Source organism: Prunus mume, linkage group LG3, assembly GCF_029339155.1.
Source record: "Prunus mume cultivar Tortuosa linkage group LG3, ASM2933915v1, whole genome shotgun sequence".
NCBI classification, from domain to species: Eukaryota; Viridiplantae; Streptophyta; class Magnoliopsida; order Rosales; family Rosaceae; genus Prunus; species Prunus mume.
In genome coordinates this window covers 9380511-9398407 of record NC_142700.1, presented here as the reverse complement: position 1 = coordinate 9398407, position 17897 = coordinate 9380511, and the positions used below count along the sequence as shown (strand labels likewise).

General features: G+C 44.8%; 1 long non-coding RNA gene and 1 pseudogene across 1 annotated transcript; both read right to left on the bottom strand.

Annotated features, from left to right (window-relative positions):
- Window positions 1-4482: 4482 nt before the first annotated feature.
- On the bottom strand, window positions 4483-5791 carry LOC148918663 (uncharacterized; annotated as a pseudogene).
- A 9440-nt stretch (window positions 5792-15231) lies between these two features.
- LOC148918662 (uncharacterized) lies at window positions 15232-17495 on the bottom strand. The gene is made up of 6 exons (XR_016125708.1): window positions 17235-17495; window positions 16751-16829; window positions 16285-16467; window positions 16078-16152; window positions 15910-15977; window positions 15232-15770 (listed from the first exon to the last, which is right to left on the bottom strand). It is a non-coding gene; the product is annotated as an uncharacterized LOC148918662 (long non-coding RNA).
- Window positions 17496-17897: the final 402 nt, after the last annotated feature.

Genomic DNA, 17897 nt, shown 5'->3' with positions numbered 1-17897 from the left:
TGCATGTAACACCCCGACCCCAAATTTGTCCCATGTTTAATTTATTTAAGTGAAATTAAGAATTTACCCGTGGGATAAGGGTATTTTGGTCATTTTCTTACCCGGAAGGAATTTGAAAATTCGGTTGTACCGTTGCGTAGAGCACGGTGAGATGAGTCCGTAGACACGTAGTGGGCTCGAATCGGAGTTGTAACGAGAGAGATATGGTCAAATGAAGCTCAGTGGCATAATCGTAAATATTTGGAAAATGGATTTTTGGTTAAAAGACGGAATTGCCCCCGTCTGTCTCTCTCTCTCCCGCGCGTCCCTCTCTCCCTCCGCTGGTTCGCGGCGGCAATGGAGGCCGCCACGTTTTGGCGGCCGTGCTCTCGTCCGACCACCAAAGTCGACGGGGCGGTACCAAAATGACCGCCGTTCTCTTCCTACCCGGGTCTCGCCGCCACCGCCGTGTTTTCGCGGAAAGCGAGGAGAAAGCGCGGTTTGTGAAACCGCCGGCTCCGTTCGTCGTCATCCGGCCACCATTTCCGACGATCCGGTATGGATCTTGAACCTCTCGAGCTGTTCTTGCTGCCTGTTGGGTTAGATTCGGGAGATTTATGCATTTTGGAGATCGATTAAGAGAGGGAAGTTTGGCGGTTTTGGCCTCGATTCCGCCACTTCCGGTCAGTTTTTGGGGTATGTCCAAGAACAAAAGTGACTCCAAATTAGGTGTATTACCTAGGGTAGGAGTCTTGGTTCACGATTTGGAGGATTTCTGCGATGCGATATCGCTTTGACACCCCGCGCCGTGCGTGTGGCTGCATGGGATAGCTGAGGGCATTTTTGTCCCATTGCAATCCTCTCGATGTCACGAGCGCGTAGGTATGCTCGGATCTCATTTTGGATACCGCTAGAGTTCCGAACGGATATCGCATATCGCGTATTTTCCGGGTTCGCTAGGTTTGGACCGTTGGATGGTCCTGAATTTATAATATGTTGATCTAGGTATTTCCAGGATCATGTAGGATTCGACGGATCGTAAAATGGAGTCCCGGATACTCCAGAAATGCTAACCCTAGGGTTAGGGTTTTAGTAACCGTCCGATCGTGCGATCGTGAGCGATCCGACCGTCCGATCTGGACCAAACTTGCAGGACGTGTGTCCTAGACCTTGTAGAACCTATAGGAACTGTCGGATCATGATTTGGAGGTCGTGGGCCCCGCGGGCCTGTTTGACCAAGTTGGGTAGTTTGACCGCGGGTTGACCTCTAGACTTTCGTTGTGTAGTTCTATCATCCCAGGAGGGTTAGAATGACCTTAGTGACAGGTCTTGGGCGTTGTTGAGTTAAATGGTTTATGCGTGATTTTAGGATATTATTATATAATTTAAATTGCAGAATTATCAGATGCTTTGCCAGGGTTGAGGCTTGTATAGAAGTAGAATTTATATTTTATATATTAAATTGTGTGGATGGATAAAGGTAAATAAAGCGATTGAATGTTAGCTTACAGTGCTATACGCACTACCCCACGTACCCCATATTGTGATCATGTTGAGGGTGGTGAGAATGTAGCCCGGTGTGAGGTCGCACGCGTCTTTGGATTAGCGGCGTGTTGACCATCGTGGCGGGTGCCCGGCGTATGAGGAGATGTGATTGTGTGAGGCTGGTGAGAATGTAGCGGGCCCGGTGTGGTCGCCGCGCGTCTTTGGATTAGCGGCGTGTTGGCGGACCCCATACGTGGCGGGTGCGTCCGGACGTATGAGGGGATGTGATTGTGTGATGGTGGTGAGAATGTAGCGGCGGGGTGGTGAGAATGTAGCAGCCCGAGAGGTCGCACGCGCGTCTTTGGATTAGCGGCGTGTTGGCGGACCCATCGTGGCGGTGCGTCCCGGCGTATGAGGAGATGTGATTGTGTGATGGCTGGTGAGAATGTAGCGGCGTGGCTGGTGAGAATGTAGCGAGCCCGGTGTGGTCGCACGCAGCGTCTTTGGATTAGCGGCGTGTTGGCGGACCCCATACGTGGCGGTGCGTCCCGGCGTATGAGGAGATGTGATTGTGTGATGGCTGGTGAGAATGTAGCGTGCCGTGGCTGGTGAGAATGTAGGCCCGGTGTGAGTCGCACGCGCGTCTTTGGATTAGTCGGCGTGTTGGCGGACCCCATACGTGGCGGGTGCGTCCGGCGTATGAGGAGATGTGATTGTGTGATGGCTGGTGAGAATGTAGCTGGCCGGGCTGGTGAGAATGTAGCGAGCCCGGTGTGGTCGCACGCGTCTTTGGATTAGCGGCGTGTTGGCGGACCCCATACGTGGCGGGTGCGTCCCGGCGTATGAGGAGATGTGATTGTGTGATGGCTGGTGAGAATGTAGCGAGGCGGTGGTGAGAATGTAGCCAGCCCGTGTGAGTCGCACGCGCGTCTTTGGATTAGCCGGCGTGTTGGCGGACCCCATACGTGGCGGGTGCGTCCGCGTATGAGGAGATGTGATTGTGTGATGGTGGTGAGAATGTAGCGAGGCGGTGGTGAGAATGTAGCGAGCCCAGTGTGAGTCGCACGCGCGTCTTTGGATTAGCCGGCATGTTGGCGGACCCCATCGTGGCGGGTGCGTCCCGGCGTATGAGGAGATGTGATTGTGTGATGGTGGTGAGAATGTAGCGGGCTGGTGAGAATGTAGCGAGCCCGGTGTGGTCGCACGCAGCGTCTTTGGATTAGCCGGCGTGTTGGACCCATACGTGGCGGGTGCGTCCCGCGTATGAGGAGATATGGTTGTGTGAGGGCTGGTGAGAATGTAGCGAGGCCCGGTGTGAGGTCGCATGCGTCTTTGAATTAGCCAGCGTGTTGACAGGCCCCACGAGGCGGGTGCGTCCGTCGTATGAGGGGTGATCTGTGGTTGTGTCGATGAGTTGTGATGGATAAATATTTGAATGTATGTAATTGTGTGGTGGTAATGGTTTATTTGATATTAGGAGCCAGGACAGATACTGGAAGAGCTACGTGTGGCTTGATCCTTAGCGAGTGCGTAGGCGACTGAAGTTACTAGGTGCAGCCACAGATTAGACCCCACTTAGGTGGTCTTATTGAGATTGGTTTGGACCTCGTTGATGGTCCCGAAACTTGGTTGAATTGAGACTCGTCCTGTGGACTGAGCAAGTGAAGGTGTGCATAAATAGATTTTGAATTTGGTATATGCATGTTTGATGCATTAAGTTATTTTAAAAGCATTGTGGGCAGTTCTGCTAGAATCATTTGAAGGCCGGAGGCCATTTATGTAAATTGCATGAGATTATATTGTGCATGCTGCCAATTGGGTTATAAATGTGTTTTATGCAGGTGGAAATTTTGGGGAAATGTTCAATTTAGGGGAGACTACGAAATTGCGGCGGAAGTCTCGTGCCCTAATCATCTTTGGTAGCGAGGACATAGATTTAAGGAGTGAACCCGGCATGGGGTGATGCGGGGTCTCCGCAGGTTAAATCTCGGGTTCCGGAAATTCGGGGAGGTCACATCGATGCAAGCTTTCGTGTTTGTTTCAAATCTATTCAAAGAGTATAGCCGTCCGGCTATACCCTCAAAATACTTGAATATATTAATATATATATATGTATAAAGAGTACAGCCGGATGGCTATACAGTTAGAATATCCAAATGTATTTAGAAAGTAAAGCCGCGCGGGGCTAGAGTTATTTCTTCAATTATTTTATTTATACATGCGATATTAGGGAATGAGAATTTAAATTCTTTCTGATACCTCACATTCTAATAATTTCCAGCTATTAGCCCATTGGGCAAGAATAAAAAATGAATTTTATTTATAACAAATAATACAGGTTAAACCCATAAATACAACAACAACAACAACAAAATCCCTCAACATTTTGTGGATCATGTTGAATTTCATAATATAAAATTGCTTGTATAGCAATTTACTTTCTTGAAGAAAAATTGGATACAAAACAGTCTAACGAGACAACGAAGAGAAGTTTGCAGCTCTGTTTTGAAATTTATTGAAGGTATCAGAGGTCATATGACATTGATATATGAACTATTCAAAATGAGAATTCAAACAACATGTGTTAGATGAGAAGTATCATCTCATTCTTAAATATAACATATTACTTCATTTGTCTACTGGTTGTGCATGTTGTTAAGCCGCTGCAACCAACATTCTTTCACCAAGAAACTTTTCTTGAACCTCAAAGAAATTTAGCTAGGAAAACCTTTGGTGGTTAGGGAAAGTTAAGATAGAAACCCCGGCAGAGGCAAGGCTGAAGAACAATCGCGAGCACATGTGATATTACACAAAATGTAGCGAAGGAATTTAGAATGCCCATTTTCCAAATTAAGCACACATTTTATAATGAAATCAAGATAGGAACTTATAACAAGCCCTCATTAGAATACAGTGTCCAAAAACACAAGATGAACACCACACCACTCCACACTCAACACACATAATTGCTCTTCAATGTTGTAAATATAAAAAAAGATGAGATATCGCTTAGTACAATCAAATAGTTCTCCATTCCTCATCGCCCAAATCATTGAACGCATCACACAAATCATTGAGCATTTCATCCCACATCTCCTCCACATGCACATGAAATAAGTATCCATCAACAAAAAGAACAAAATTGTCCATACCACGAAGAAATTCAAGAAATTTAGAACCCTTTCACACTTAAATTTACTAATATGAGACGCAAGCTTTGATATTTCATCGTTGTTCTCATCGAAACCATAACAATCTCTGACGTCCAACATCACCAAACCTTTGCATTCACATAGCAACGTGACAAGACCATCCCGATTAACTTTTGCACCCTTCAAATTTAAGTACTTGATATTAGGCACCAACTTCACAATTGACAATATGCCTCACGCCCATGAACAGAGCCTTTGGACAAATCTAAACCATAAAAATTCTTGCAATGCTTTTGTATAATTCCAAGTATTATGGCCAAATTTAAGTATGAACCCAATGATAACACCTCCAAATTTTCCACTTGCCAATCAGCTCTAGGTTCGTGTGTTTGTTGTCCAATAAATTTACTGGTAAACTCGAAGTCACAAGGCCAGGACACCTGCACACATTCCACAACAACAAAAATGCTACATTTACATTTACAAGGAAAATTAAACTGGGTATACTTGAGGGTATGATCAAATGTTAAAATCTATAATAGAAATGCAATATCCAAAGAATGAAAAGTAGCCCAACCAAGAAGAACCATCAATGGATGAATATTGAATGCATCAAGATTTATCAAGTTTCAAGCAAGAAGAACCAAACCAATCAATTTATTGCTTAACAAACCACAAACAAATAGTCAGAAACCGAACCTTGTTATTGGCAAGACTATAGAAACTCCATGATAGGATAGCTGAAGTGCTCAGGATCTTGTGGGGAAGGCATCATCGCTTCCCCGCCGAGAAGTCTCTCAAGTTGTCTTCGATCTATAAAGAGATACTATCATATGTCAAAAGGGCACCTAGGGATATTTAACACAAGAATAGGGGAAGAAACCATTCTTATGTGCACTGGCATTACATGTAGGACAATCTCCTGAGTCTCAAGTACCTCTGTGTTAGATTTGATGGGGGAGATGGTGTCTCAATGGAGAAACTTTATTCTAAGTGCCCCGTACTTGAAGATTTGACTATACTCGGCAATTTTAGAGTTGATTTAAAATCTCTGCCCCTGAATTGAAGACAAGCATCACAAATACTAGAAATAATCGTACGTTCCAACTCTTCATCAATTCCCCAAAGCTTGAAAACCTGATTGTCGATGTCTTCAGTTGGTGCTCATATGCCATTTTATGTTTTCTAAAATCCGCAGCCAAAATTCGTCCCTATAGGCTTCGAGGACCCGTCCAATTTCCCAACCCAGGCGAACCTGCGGAGACCGGCATCACCCCATGCCGGGTTCACTCCTTAAATCTCGTCCTCATTTGCCATAGAGGATTAAGGGCACGAGACTTTCTGCGAAATTTGTGAGTCTCCCTATAAATTGAACATTCCCCAAATTTTCCACCGCAAGGGACGCATTTTATAACCCAACTGGCAGCATGCACAATATAAGCTCATGCAATTTACATAAATGGCCTCCGGCCTTCAAATGATTCTAGCAAGACTGCCCACAAAGTTCTTAAAATAACTTAATGCATCAAACATGCATATAACAACTTCAAAATCTACTCACGCGCACCTTCACTCACTTAGTCCCCAGGACAAGCCTCAATTCAACCAAGTTTTGGGACCAACAACGAGGTCCAAACCAATCCCAATAAGACCACCTAAGTGGGGTCTAATATGTGGCTGCACCTAGTAACTTCAGGCTGCCTACGTACCCTACTAAGGGATCAAGCCACACGTAGCTCTTTCATATCTATCCTGGCTCCTACTATCAAATAAACCATTACCACCACACAAATACATACATTCTAATATTTATCCAACACAACACAATGTCACCCCTCATACGACGGGCGTAGGCCTCGTGGGGCTGTCAACACGCGGCTAATCCAAAGGCGCGTGCGACCTCCTGGGCACAGCTACATTCTCACCAGCCCTCACACAACCATAACTCCCCTCATCGGACGCACCCGGCCTCGTATGGGGTGCATCAACACGCCGGCTAATCCAAAGCGCGTGCGACCTCTGGGCTGCTACATTCTCACCCTCACACAACCATAACTCCCCTCATACGACGGACGCACCCGGCCTCGTATGGAGTGCATCAACACGCCGGCTAATCCAAAGACGCGTGCGGCCTCCTGCTGGGCACGGCTACATTCTCACCAGCCCTCACACAACCATAACTCCTCATACGACGGACGCACCCGGCCTCGTGGGGTGCCAACACGCCGGCTAATCCAAAGGCGCGTGCGACCTACCACCGGGGCTACATTCTCACCAGCCCTCACACAACCATAACTCCCCTCATACGACCGGCCTCGTGTAGGTCCGCCAACACGCCGGCTAATCCAAAGGCGTGCGACCTCCTGGGCACGGCTACATTCTCACCAGCCCTCACACAACCATAACTCCCCTCATACGACGGGACGACCCGGCCTCAGAGTCCGCCAACACGCCGGCTAATCCAAAGACGCGTGCGACCTCACCACTGGGCTGGCTACATTCTCACCCTCAACATGATCACAATATGGGGAGGGTACGTGGGGTAGTGCGTATAGCACTGTAAGCTAACATTCAATCGTTTTATTTACTTTTAAACATCCACAAATAAAGCATACCGTAAACTCCCCCATTTAATTTCACTAATTTATATCTTAAGCTCACGGTCTCCGTTTCACTCAAGAACGCTCGAGACCTGTCACTAAGGTCATTCTAGCCCTCCTGGGATGGTAGAACTACAAGGAAAGTCTAGCGGTCAACCCAGGGTCAAACTACCCAAACTTGGTCAAACGGGCCCGCGGGGTCCACGACCTCCAAATCATGATCCGACAGTTCCTATAGGTTCTACAAAGTCCAGGACACACGTCCTGCAAGTTTGGTCCAGATCGGACGGTCGGATCGCTCACGATCGCACGATCGGACGGTCGCTAAAACCCTAACCCTAGAGTTGGCATTTTCGGAGTATCCGGGACTCCATTTACGATCCGTCGAATCCTACACAATCTGGTAATACCTAGATCAACATATTATAACCGGGACCATCCAGCGGTCCAAACCTAGCGAACCGGAAAATACGCAATATCGATATCCGTTCGAACCCTAACGGTATCCAAAATGAGATCCGAGCACACCTACGCTCGTGACATCGAGAGGATTGCAATGGGACAAAAATGCCCTCACCTACGGTGCCCACGCGCCGCCACACGCCGGCGTGGGTGTCGCGATATCGCATCGCGGAAAACCTCAAATCGTGAGCCAAGACTCCTACCCTAGGTAATACACCTAATTTGGAGTCACTTTTGTTCTTGGGCGTACCCAAAACTGACCGGAAGTGGCGGAATCGCGATCGCAAACCGGCCGAATTCCAAATCGTAGATCGAGCTACTTAGCCTCAAAATTTATGAAATCCTACCCAACCATCAGCTAGATCATGCGAAGGATGAATTTCCATACCTTGATTGCCAAAAATGGCGGCGGACGACGGAGAACGGCCGTGAGTTTGCGAAAGGCGGTTTTCTTCAATTTTCGCGAAACCCGGGTGGCGAGACCCGGTGGGGTAGGTAGAGGACGGCGGCCATTTTAGTACCGGCCCGTCGACTTTGGTGGCGGACGAGAGCACGGCCGCCAAAGCGTGGCGGCCTCCATTCGCGAACCAGCGGAGGGAGAGGAGAGACGCGGGAGAGAGAGAGAGACAGACGGGGCATTTCCGTCTTTTAACCAAAATCAATTTCCAAATATTTACGATTATGCCCTGAGCTTCTTGACCATATCTCTCGTTACAACTCCGATTCGAGCCCACTACGTGTCTACAAACTCATCTCACCGTGCTCTACGCAACGGTACAACCGAATTCCCAAATTCCTTCCGGGTAAGAAAATGACCAAAATACCCTTATCCCACGGGTAATTTCTCAATTCCACTTAAATTAATTACACATGGGATAAATTTGGGGTCGGGTGTTACATACTACCCCCTTATAAAAATTTCGTCCCAAATTTCATACTGTCATTCCAAAGGTGTGGGTACTGGGCCCGCATCTACTACTCGGGTTCCCATGCTTCATCCTCCACAACCAGGTTGACAGCCAAGCCATTAGCTCTATCCAAACAAGCAGAGGAAGAGAAGTCTCTTTCTTCCACTTGGAATATCCTTTAATAGCTGCTGTAATGCTTAATCTTCCTCTGAAAGCTAAACGCTTCCATTTGTGATTTGATTCTCTTCCATCTCTCCCATGAAGAGAATCCAAACTCTTTGACTGGTTGCTATCTCCCTTCTTTCTTTAGAATCGACAAGCAATATTGCCAACACGATTCTTTGAAAGGGATGTCGAAAGGGTCATTTTTACCGAATTGTAATCATCATCTTCCTCCCTCTACCCTGATCCCTTTCGATTCCGATGGAAGATTTCTGCTCAAACGTGCTCACTGCACACAATCGAGAATTAGCAACATGTTCAGGCAATGGAGGATCTTTAGAAACGAGTTTATCAACTCCATGCCCTCCTGCCCATAAGAACTCAACAACCTCTGTCTGTGGTAAAGCTCTAGCTCTACTTCTGCCTCAACGGCCTTTGTACCTTTCTTCTTTCTCTTTCCCTATTGGTTCCTTCCGGAGGGGTAGAGAAGTGATCCAAGTCGCCGGTCAAACTCCCAATGGCCGGACTTCCAAGAAATTTTGGAGTTCATATTCACTGCGTGAGAGAGCAAGGAAGAAGAACCATGAGGTTCCACTCCTGTCAATTGCGACATTCAAGTCCACGCGAGTGAGATGATACTCCACCCAACACTACTACTTCTCACTTTAATATGTCACGACCCTCCTTGGTCGGACTCACAACTCCTTCACTCCCTGTAACTCGTCTTATCACCTTTCTCTGACGATTTCATCTCGTCTCAGATTCAATACTTTCAGCCCTTCCATTTTCCTTATACATAGGATATTGAGATGTGACAATTTGGATAGACACGTTTCTAGGAACGTGACACCCTTCAGAGTAATCATCAATATCCTAAATCCATCCATATCCAACAGTCCTCCGCGTCAGCGATGACGCCCGTGACGGAACCCATCATAATCCCACAACTTAAGGATGCACACACATGGTGCGGGGTCCACAAGAAATTGAACCCAAGCTCTTATACCGACAGCGGGACCGTCCCGAATTTCCCGAACCTGGCGAACCTGCGGAGACCCCGGCATCACCCCATGCCGGGTTCACTCCTTAAATCTACGTCCTCATTTGCCATAGAGGATTAAGGGCACGAGACTTTCTGCCGAAATTTCGCAGAGTCTCCCCTATAAATTGAACATTCCCCAAATTTTCCACCTACAAGGGACGCATTTTATAACCCAACTGGCAGCATGCACAATATAAGCTCATGCAATTTACATAAATGGCCTCCGGCCTTCAAATGATTCTAGCAAGACTGCCCACAAAGTTCTTAAAATAACTTAATGCATCAAACATGCATATAACAACTTCAAAATCTACTCACGCGCACCTTCACTCACTTAGTCCCCAGGACAAGCCTCAATTCAACCAAGTTTTGGGACCAACAACGAGGTCCAAACCAATCCCAATAAGACCACCTAAGTGGGGTCTAATATGTGGCTGCACCTAGTAACTTCAGGCTGCCTACGTACCCTACTAAGGGATCAAGCCACACGTAGCTCTTTCATATCTATCCTGGCTCCTACTATCAAATAAACCATTACCACCACACAAATACATACATTCTAATATTTATCCAACACAACACAATGTCACCCCTCATACGACGGGACGTACCCGGCCTCGTATGGGCCTGTCAACACGCCGGCTAATCCAAAGACGCGTGCGACACCGGGGCTACATTCTCACGGCCCTCACACAACCATAACTCCCCTCATACGACGGACGCACCCGGCCTCGTATGGAGTGCAACACGCCGGCTAATCCAAAGGCGCGTGCGACCTCACACCGGGCTCGCTACATTCTCACCACCCTCACACAACCATAACTCCCCTCATCGACGGACGCACCCGCCTCGTATGGGAGTCTCAACACGCCGGCTAATCCAAAGACGGTGCGGCCTCACCACCGGGCTCGCTACATTCTCACCAGCCTCAACATGACCATAACTCCTCATACGACGGGACGCCCGGCCTCGTGTAGGAGTCCGCAACACGCCGGCTAATCCAAAGACGCGTGCGACCTCACCACCGGGCTGGCTACATTCTCACGACCCTCACACAACCATAACTCCCTCATACGGACAGGACGCACCGGCCTCGTGTGGGTCCGCCAACACGCCGGCTAATCCAAAGACGCAGCGTGCGACCTCCCTGGGCTCGCTACATTCTCACCAGCCCTCACACAACCATAACTCCCCTCATACGACGGACGCACCGGCCTCGTATGAGTCCGCATCACGCCGGCTAATCCAAAGCGCGTGCGACCTCACCGGGCACAGCTACATTCTCACCACCCTCACACAACCATAACTCCCCTCATACGACGGACGCACCCGGCCTCGTGTAGGTGCATCAACACGCCGCTAATCCAAAGACGCGCGTGCGACCTCACTGGGCACTGGCTACATTCTCACCCCTCAACATGATCACAATATGGGAGGGTACGTGGGGTAGTGCGTATAGCACTGTAAGCTAACATTCAATCGTTTTATTTACTTTTAAACATCCACAAATAAAGCATACCGTAAACTCCCCCATTTAATTTCACTAATTTATATCTTAAGCTCACGGTCTCCGTTTCACTCAACAACGCTCGAGACCTGTCACTAAGGTCATTCTAGCCCTCCTGGGATGGTAGAACTACAAGGAAAGTCTAGCGGTCAACCCAGGGTCAAACTACCCAAACTTGGTCAAACGGGCCCGCGGGGTCCACGACCTCCAAATCATGATCCGACAGTTCCTATAGGTTCTACAAAGTCCAGGACACACGTCCTGCAAGTTTGGTCCAGATCGGACGGTCGGATCGCTCACGATCGCACGATCGGACGGTCGCTAAAACCCTAACCCTAGAGTTGGCATTTTCGGAGTATCCGGGACTCCATTTTACGATCCGTCGAATCCTACACAATCCTGGTAATACCTAGATCAACATATTATAACTTCAGGACCATCCAACGGTCCAAACCTAGCGAACCCGGAAAATACGCAATATGCGATATCCGTTCGGAACCCTAACGGTATCCAAAATGAGATCCGAGCACACCTACGCGCTCGTGACATCGAGAGGATTGCAATGGGACAAAATGCCCTCAGCTACAGTGCCCACGCGCCGCCACACGCGCCGGCGTGGGTGTCTAAAGCGATATCGCATCGCCGGAAAACCTCCAAATCGTGAGCCAAGACTCCTACCCTAGGTAATACACCTAATTTGGAGTCACTTTTGTTCTTGGGCGTACCCCAAAAACTGACCGGAAGTGGCCGGAATCGCGATCGCAAAACCGGCCGAATTCCAAATCGTAGATCGAGCTACTTAGCCTCAAAATTTATGAAATCCTACCCAACCATCAGCTAGATCATGCAGAAGGGATGAATTTCCATACCTTGATTGCCAAAAATGGCGGCCGGACGACGGAGAACGGCCGGCGAAGCCGCGAAAGGCGGTTTCTTCAATTTTTCCGGCGAAACCCGGTGGGGTAGGTAGAGGACGGCGGTCATTTTGGTACCGCCCGTCGACTTTGGTGGCGGACGAGAGCACGGCCGCCAAACGTGGCGGCCTCCATTCTTTATCGCGAACCAGCGGAGGGAGAGGGAGAGACGCGCGGGAGAGAGAGAGAGACAGACGGGGGCATTTCCGTCTTTTAACCAAAAATCCAATTTCCAAATATTTACGATTATGCCACTGAGCTTCTTCTGACCATATCTCTCTCGTTACAACTCCGATTCGAGCCCACTACGTGTCTACAAACTCATCTCACCGTGCTCTACGCAACGGTACAACCGGAATTCCCAAATTCCTTCCGGGTAAGAAAATGACCAAAATACCCTTATCCCACGGGTAATTTCTCAATTCCACTTAAATTAATTACACATGGGATAAATTTGGGGTCGGGGTGTTACACTTCCAGTAGGTGAAAGTCTAGCCTGTGATTACCTTGTGCCTCTGTTTATTGTAGGAATTTCCAATGTTACGTATCTTTCTCTTCAGCTTCTAGTTTGGATGGTTTATTTTTGTCTGCTATCTTTAAACATTTGAAATAGTTGGAGCTTGGACTCATTCATTTTGGTTACTGGACATTGCTCATAGAATATATGAACCGATCACCTAATCTAGAATCTCTTATCCTAGACCTTGATAGTATGTTGAACACAGAAAACAATCCTTTCCGTCCACCAGCATTTGTGCTTACTTGTTTGTCTTCACACATTAGGATAATCTCCATGAAGGGGTTCCAAGGTAAATGTGATGAGATGGATGCGACTAAGTATTTGTTTGAAGTTCGGTTCGGTTATGAATAGAATGATTGTTTCTACTGCTACTATTGCTGGTGTTGTTACTCCTTCCATTCCCAAAATAGGAGATATACAAGGAAATTTCAATGTTTGAATGTGGTTTAGAGAGTTGCCATGGTCAGGTTCTATGAGATGCAATGAATGTCTCGGTTTCACATTAGTTCAAGGATTTCTCCGAGTTCGTTCTATACTTTCTGAGTTTGAAAATGTCAATTTCATTTGTTTCTTTCACTCATTTGTTAGATTAAAGTGGAGATTATATTAGTAGTGATTTAATCCAACTTATTTTGGAACTTTGAATTTTCTGTACAACTCCATGATCTTTTTTTGGTCATTGAATTGTTGGTTTTCTTGCTGTCGTGGAACTCCAACAATTTGACAACTTTTACATGTCGATATTTTAATTTTCAGTTTGGGGTTTCAGACTTTCAGTCAATTGTAGTGATAAAAAAATTGGCCTAGGCGGGCTCTAGGCTGCTAGGCAGGTTGGGTCTTTTTCGGTGCCGAGCCGAGTACGAAGTCTCTATCTTTACATACATTGAAAGGGCCCAATCCAATCAAATCAACGCAGCAGCCGAAACCGAAGAAAAAAAAAAAACATGAGTTGAGAGATAGGCTCAAGATCGAGTCTTTGAAGCTTGGAAACGGCTGTGACTCCGACTGCAAGCTTCGTGTTCGTTTCTCTGTCCCCAAAAGCGTGAATATTTTTAACGAGTATAGCCGCTTGGCTATACGTTTTTAATTTTTAAAATGTTAAAGTGTATAGTCACGCAACAATACCTTTGAAATGTTCAAATATATTAAAAGAGTATTGCCGAAACTCTTTAAATATACAATTTTGTCATATGATTTTAGGGTTAGGGCCAAGATACCACTTTAGCCCATTGGGCTTAAGTTATTCATTCAATTACTTCATTTATACAAGTGATATTAGGGAATGAGAATTTAAATTCTTTCCGATACCTCACATTCTAATGATTTCCAGCTATTCGCCCATTGGGAAAGAATAAAAAATGAATTTTATTTATAACAAATAATACAGGTTAAACCCATAAATACCAATAAAAATAAAATAAAATAAAAGGATTTGCCAACATTTTGTTGATCAAAGAATGTTGAATTTCATAGTATAAAATTGCCTATATAGTAATTTACTTTCTAAATTGTATCCATCGTAATTATGAACTAAACCCAATTATAGCCTTTTTCTTATTGCACTTGACAACCCTGCTCTTCCACTGCGCGGCTATACTTTTAACAAATTCATATGTGTTTAAAGCGTATAGCCGTGCGGCTATACTGTTAAAATATTGGATAATTTTGCTTTCAGCAATTTTGAAAGTGCCTTGGAAACATCATTCACAGTATGAGAGCATACAATTGCCAAGTTTGCCATTTGGTTACTCTGTCAAAGCATCTCCAGGAGAGTCTCCAAATTTTACCCAAATTCTAGTTAAAATAGCTAACTACTTAAAAGGTGGTTCCTCCAGCAATGCTCTCTATTTTAACTAACCTCAAATATTTATTATTTTAAATTCATTAAAAAATTTAAAAGAAAGAACTCAAAATGAAAAGTAGCCCACCACCGAACCTTTCTTTTTCTTTTCCCTCTCTCTCTCTTGCGCAGCTTCTAGCTTTTTCTTCTCTCTCTCTCTCTCTCTCTCTCTCTCTCTCTCTCTCTCTCTCTCTCTCTCTCTCTTGCGTAGCTTTCAAATTTGGCGAGCCTTGAATTTCTCTCTCCTCTTGCTAGATGTAGTGAGCCAAAATGGCGAGATATGTAGTGAAGCTGCCAGAGCGTTGTTTTTCCTTCTTTTTCGCTAAAATACCAAAATTTCCTCGAGGACATTGACAAGTGAGAACATCATTTTTTTTTATGCTTCTTATAATCTATACATAAACAATCTTAGGAAAAAAAGAACTATGTTCTGCATGTTTTTGGTTCATTCTTGACAGCAATTGTCGCTCCAAGGACTTAGATACCCTCATGAAGGATCCCAAAGTTTTTGCCGAAGGTAATGAGGAGCTGTTCAAAGAAATGCATAAAATGTGTATGGGTTCAATCCAACAGGGATCATAAGGCACTCTCTATGTGTGGAGATATAATGTCTATGATGAAGACTCTGATTCAAATTCAAAAAAATCATTGGTCTTATCATCGACCTCGAGGGTCTTGCCATCTGTTGGTACTAAGCAAGGAATCCCATCCTTTATCTACAATTAAGAATCATACAAAACATCAGCTATACATGCAAAACCATATAGAAAAGATTAAATTTTTGACCGTCATTCGTGTTCAGCTCAACACATGACCTCTATCAAATACAAGGGCATTATCAATTCTCGCAAGAACAAGGACATTCTTCATGCTGTTCTCTGAGTTGTAAGTGACATGTTGCAGGACATTCATTGGAGACGTGCTGCAGAGAAGGATTCAATCAACTGATATGTTGTATGGCACATTCGAATCATGATCCACTGGGGAAACAACAGGCGGCTGCTGGAAATGATTACTGTTTAGATGATCATTTCCTTCATGCTCATTGCCTGGAAAGGCTGTGGCTGTAATTCAGTGCTCATGTCATTTATATTGACAGGGAAGCTTCTATTGCAGCCAACACCAAGCAGGGTGTCTTGCTCCAGTGAAATGTTGCATTGGGCTGTGACATAATCAATCAATTGTTGGTCCTCAGAGATCTGTGAATTTGACAGTTACCCAAAAAAAAAAAAAAAAAAAAAAAAAAAACTATTTGTGAGAGATGTGACCAAAATAAAATTTCAAATCTAACATAAGAAATTAAAGCAAGGTTTGAGTGAAGCATCATAAAACATCTACATCTTTGGAGACAAACAGCTCAATCAACCCTCTGCACTTGGAACCAAAACTCTGGTCCCATCTCTTTCCTGCAAAATGTAAGTAGAAACATATAGTTACACTTAATTATATGTTCAGAAAATGACTTTCTTTTCGAACTAGCTAGGAAAAATGGGAACTTGAGCTCACTGCCATGGCACTCGAACTGTTAGCAGATGAGTTCAACAAATGGGCTGGTTTAATATTAATGGATGTGCATAAATCCTGCTCATGAAAACCCATGGTTAATGATATAAAAACACTAATTAATTTTTTTTGTCAAGATATGTATGCTAGTCGGTAATTATGACTGAATGAGTAAACAAAAATGGGAAAATGAAAAGGATATATGGGTACCCAGAGTCTAAGGACAGAGAAGAAGGAAGCTGGGCAAGAAGATCACAGGAATTTGTTCTTGAGCGCTGCATTGTATCTCTGCATGGAAGGACTGGATAATCTGGAAAAATAAGTTCATTTCCTCCATTAGTCTGAGTGTTCTCATCAGCCCCAGAAAAACAACAATCCATCAACTCAATAAACCTAAAAAATAATAAAATAAAATAAAAATTAGTCACAAAAGAAACATGAATTAGTAACTGTTAATTAAAAGGTTCCTCTTAACCTTTGGTCTTCACTCAGTTTCCAAATAACACAATAATCCTAGCCTTTCAAACCCACAAGGGGCCTAAGCCTCTCAGTCAGATTTTGCATAATGATGGCATATCTACAGAGAATTTATTCAATAATGGATATTTCTTTAAAGAACAATCTATCGAATCTCATAATACGCAGAGATAATAATATTCCAAAAGCCACAAGAGACCTCAATTTCTGAAATTCTTGTTACAATAATAAGCTCCTTCACCCAGCCAGTCATGGCCAAAACCAAAAGTTCCAGCCATCTGTATAAACAGAAACCAAAAGGCTTAAAAGTAAGACAATTTGTAACAGTTATAAGTGAAAAAAATAACCGATTATGGCTAGCCAACGTGCTAATCTAATGATTCCAGAGTAAAAAGTAGAATCCAACCACTTAATTAAACTACCCACATGCAAAACAAGAAGAAAAACAGATTCGGATCAAACACTTTCCTCAAATTACACCAGCCAGTAGTGACACAAAAAAACAACAGATTATAATGCAACTGCAAGCCCATTCCCAGATCTTTAATATTGACTGATATGAAATCCACAATAACCGAGTCAAAATGGTACTCCTTAACGATATGGCATGAAAATTAGCAAATTCACAATCAGACCATTCAAACCAAACAGAAAATAATTCCAATTATGGTAGCAAAACTCACAAGAAAGGAAATAATCCCCAAGTCAGCAAATTTTGTATTTAGGGTTTGCATGACTTGTGCTTGCTTCGGCTTCCAAATCTGCAGGTAAACTTTTTCAATTTCGGGTTTCAGACTTCCAGTGAGTCGCAACGTTTAAAAAATGGGGCTAGGCGGGCGCTAAGCGGTTAGGCGGGCGCTAGGCGGCTGGGCGGGCCTCCTAGGCGGGTTGGGTCATTTTTCGGTGCCGAACAAGGAGGACGAAGCAGCCGAAACTTGACTGCGTCTGCAAGCTCCGACCTACGCGAGTGCAGCTTCGTGTTTGTTTGAAATGTATTCGAAGCGTATAGCCGCACGGCTATACAATTAAAATATTTTTAAGAGTATAGCCGTACGGCTATATCTTTAAATATCCAAATGTATTCGGAAAGTAAAGCCCCGCTGGGCTAGAGTAATTACTTCAATTTATACATGTGATATTAGGAAATGAGAATTTAAATTCTTTCTGATACCTCTCATTCTAATGATTTCCCGCTATTAGCCCATTGGACAAGAATAAAAAATGAATTTTATTTATAACAAATAATATAAGTTAAACCCATAAATACAACAACTAGTTCTTCATTGAAATTTATTGAAGGTATCAGAGGTCATATGACATTGATATATGAACTATTCAAAATAAGA